This window comes from Octodon degus, unplaced genomic scaffold (assembly GCF_000260255.1).
Source record: "Octodon degus isolate 3935 unplaced genomic scaffold, OctDeg1.0 scaffold00162, whole genome shotgun sequence".
NCBI classification, from domain to species: Eukaryota; Metazoa; Chordata; class Mammalia; order Rodentia; family Octodontidae; genus Octodon; species Octodon degus.
The window spans coordinates 48,548-53,148 of record NW_004524738.1 but is presented as its reverse complement, the minus strand read 5'-3'; positions in this window follow the sequence as shown (position 1 = coordinate 53,148).

Below are 4,601 nucleotides of genomic sequence, written 5' to 3'. Positions count from 1 at the left end.
TTTGTGGAACCTGGGATTGAACTCAGGGCCTTGTGTTTGCCAGGGAAGCACTCATTCCACTGAGCCATCTCCCCGGCCCTCATTCATTTTTAATCAGGTATTTTTGCTTTGAAAATCTTTAATATATGTACTGTTGTATGCTACCATGTTTCAGTATTTGTTTACATTTTTTCTGCTTTTGGTATTACTCTTCAAAGTAAAAGAAAGTAATAATAATAATAATAATAATAATAATAAGAAGAAGAAGAAGAAGAAGAAGAAGAAATGCTCCATTGTTGCATTCCTATTATTTATTTAGCTTAGTGAAGCTTTGAATAGTCTCTTTTTTTGCCATTTTGAATTCTTTATAAAACTAACAATGTTTTTATTCACTTGAAAAATTTACTTATAGCACCATGATGTCAAATACATAACATTTAAGACTAACATTAAAGCATTACATTTGTTTTAAAAGGCTTTAGTGTATTAGCACATATGCACTATCTAATGGCTGCATCCATGCTAGAGATGTGCTACATGCACATAAGGCATCTTCGTTCTTTTATACCTCTTTCCACTTCGGTCCCGCACCCTTACTTCACCTCCTGATCCCCTGCCTGCTCCCTATTCTCTTTTATTTTACTCTTTAATTGGTGCGTACATGATGTTTCTCACATAAGAAAAGCCATAACATATTTAATTATTAAGGAGACAAAGAAAGAAAGAAAGAAAGAAAGAAAGAAAGAAAGAAAGAAAGAAAGAAAGGTCCCCGATTCTGATCTATGAGCTAAGACTCAAGTTCTCCAGCACTCCGTTTATTGCTTATTCACAAAGCTCATTTTTGGGGTTGGAATTCCCTTTACATTCAGCAAAGGCAATGAAGTAATCCAGACACTTGTGGCCCTAGAATTGTCTACGCACTATGAATTTACCACAGAATTACTGGATATTCAAATGCAAGTTTATTAATTTTTCTCAGCCATCCTTTTCCTCAGGAAAATGTGTATAGATATTAGATAAGTGAGTGAAGTCATTTTCTTGTGTTGTGCAATACCATGTCCTGAGAATTACAGAGTGATAATATTCTACAAGTGTTCAACTTGTCTTATGAAGGATCTGCAGAATTATTTGGTGCCACGCTGACAAATTTTTTTGACAACTGAGGCAGGAGGGGAACTAGGATGAGCTGACACTGAAGTCTGCCTGTCCTCTTGGTCAGCTGCTCTGAGTTACCAGGCACACAGCCCGCCCCATTCTCTTTGTGTTTCTGCCCCCCAAGTCAGCTGCAGAAGCCAAGTTCTTGGTTGCAGAACATTGAGGACAGAAAGCATCCATCCATCCATCACCTGAGTCCTCCAGAATCTACCCAACAGCCTGGGTGAGTGCAGCTGCCTGCTGCTCTGCAGAAAACCAGCACAGGTGACAGCTGGTCAGCCCCACACAGCGAGGTTTATGTTCAGGGCTGTATCGCTGTGGGAGGATCATGCCAACTTTGCTGACAGAAATACACTCCAGCATCTTCAGCTTCCACCCTGCTGATTTTAAGGGTGAATTCTGTCCTTGATCCACTGCCACTGAACCTGTCTGGGACTCCAGAGGCTCGGTTGGTAACCTCATAGCTCAGAAGCCTTGGAGACTGGCCTGGCTTCTGCAGGTACCAATGCAAATAGGTACTAAAGGTACCAGCAACACTCTGACTGGCTCTGCAGGAGATGGAGACCGGCTCTCCAGGGCTGAAGGAGAGGAAGCCTGGAGTCTGGGTCAGCACCACATCCCCACTGGATCCTGAAATAGTAACAGGTATTCAGGGTAACTGCAAGCATTCAGAGCAATTTGCCTGATCTACTTGATTGTTGATTTCAAGATAACTTTCTTATTCATATACAAGTTTTCTAAAACAAACTCAACACTGTAGTTCCAGAAGGTTCTTTCTTCAAAAGAACTTTTAAAACCCTGGTTATTAGGAATCTCCTAATTTTCACCAGGCAAAATTTCAAACTCCCATGCTCATAGGACAGATCCTGTCTGTATCAGTAATCACAATAAAAGGTACAAACACCAGAACCCTCTTCCACCCTCTCCCTCCTCATCTCTGTCCTCACCAGGGATCCAGAGCAGCAGCAGCCCCACAAGCTGAGCAGGGAGCCTCATTCTGAGAAGCTGAACTGAGGGGCCCTGATCAGTCCACACAGGGCTGGAGCTGAGCTTTTATCTCAGGTTTGCAAGGCAGGGCTCCCTGGGGACTCTATGCAAATGGCCTGGTGGGGGCAGTGGTGTGAGACAACCCTGTGGGGCAGGGGAAGGAGACAGCAGGGAGACAGGGCTCTCCAGTGACTGAAAATATCCCAGGCACTTTCAGAGTAAAGTTTCCTTCTCAGTGGGGCAATTTGAGTCTGTTTCCTGACAAGCATGTTGGGCAGATTTGGGGTTGTTTATAAACAAACTTGTCATTTAGAAATAAACAATGTACAGGCCAGGCAAGAGAGGACACTCTCCCTGGCTCTTATCTCAATGATGAGCACTTTCTACTTTGCTGGGTAGCACCCTGCAAGATTCTTTTAAGAAAGCCTGAAGGAAAGGCTTGTTGGGGAAGGAAGATTAAATGGGAATCTACCAAGCAAGTGAGCAAGCAACCACTTTATCTTTATCTTTCCTATGAGGACACAGTGGGAAGGTGACCCCCTCAAGGAAGGGTGTCTCTTAGGAGGTCTAAGCACCTTGAGCCTGGGTATTGCAATCATGGGAACCTGGAGAAGATAGTATGTGTTGTGCAGAGAGCCCAGTGTGGGAGCTTTTGTTGTAGAAGCTAAAACCCAGTGAAATGCTTCCATGCCCATGAGATTCTTCATTACCTATCACCACCTGTTTGACAAAGCACCTCAGGAAGATAAATGAGAAATCCTTTTCCAACTTGGGAGGCACAGTCACCACCCCCTGTGCCCCTAAGTACAGCTGCTGTCCTCATCCTCCTGTGCTGCAGGGTTCTCCACCCAGCAGCACCTCACACCACAAAGGGAGAACAACAGAGCCTACCGCATGCAGGCCACAGAATTCACTAACTTGCTGAATTCTAAAGGGACACATTGTGAGAGTTATTCTGAAAGAAGCTCCTTAATCTTCTTTGCTAGTGGACTTAAGAGTACCACACTTCCTCCCCGACCACTGTACCATGCGAGGGTGCAGCTGGGCAAGGCCACAGCATGCCCTCCCCCATAACCCCGTGGTTTTCTTCTCTTTTGATGATATGGAAAATTGTTCAGAAGAGAGCTGCTCTGGGCCCTTTGGCCTCAGAAGCCCAACAGTTATGGAAAACAAAGTTCTTGCCCTGTGTTCCTCTTACTGAGAATTATATTTCCATTTTCTCCTTCTAAGTATTCTTCTGTTCCCATGGGAACGGAGATTCTTCCTGCCTAGAACATCCCGTTGCCTGCTATCAGGAGTGAGCCTCTCCTTATGCATGAACTCCCACGCATTAATACCAACAGTGAGTTACTCTCAAATAATGGAAGTATTTCATCAACTTCTCTCAAAGCCATGGATTTCCAAGTTTATCCTTTTAGTCCTTCAGGACTTTTCCTCTTGATTTATGTGAACACTAGAGTTAAGTGAGGAGCATTTCAAAATCAAGTGTAAATGAAAAAGCACATCAGAAAAAGGAAATTATTTATTGTAAAAAACAGAATGATGAGTCACAATAATTTTCGAGCAGTTTCTTCATACTTCTTCCATTCTTTTTCCTTTTAGTCTGACATTTTTTTGGGGGGTAGACTTTGGAATCCTCATGCTTGGGACACTCTGGGTCATAGAGATAAAAACAGTTCTGGTCATCTGACGTTCTGCTATGCATGGTTTTTAAAAGGGAGGGAGAGGAAAAACATGCGTGGTTCAAGGAAATCCTTTTCCTTTTCTAGATCTCAGAAAAGTAGCACCACACTGTAGCACAATTTGACTTGGCTTGCTGCCTGATCTGATGAAGGCCCTTTATCACAGAAAATTCAGGAGGAGTCATTGAAGGATAGCTGGGTGGACTCTTACCCTGCTTTCATATCTTTCTGGGTTTTAATCCATAAAACCTGTATTGATGAACACAGTTCCAATTAGCTATAAAGACTTCCCTAATACACAGAAATTTGCTGGCAGAATAAGTTAGAAATACTAAATTGCCTAGACCCTGTGATTCTCAAATCTCAACAGGACCAAGGACTGGGTGCCATCCTCTTGTGTTCTGGTCTCTCAGTGCCTGTCACTGTCCCTGTGTTTCACTATCCCTCCACAGTTGTATGGAGCCTCACCTGTGTGCATCATCTAAGTTTTATTCTGAAGTCTACCCAAATGTTCTACTAGCTTTTACTACTGGAAACAGTAGCAAATAGAAACATTCAAGATGGCAGGCCAAATAGCTCAGCAGACTAAATTGCCTGTAAGCAGGCACAGAGGCTGGGGGTTCGATCCCCAGGTCTGCTGTGCGGGCCCTGTCCCTGGGGCACTGAGATGACAAATGAGACTGGGCATGGTGGCGCATGCCTATAATCCAAGCACTAAACAGGCTGTAAAAAGGTGGACCACTACAAGTCTGATCTAGCTGTGAGACCTTGAACATCCTTCCCTAAAATACAAAAAAA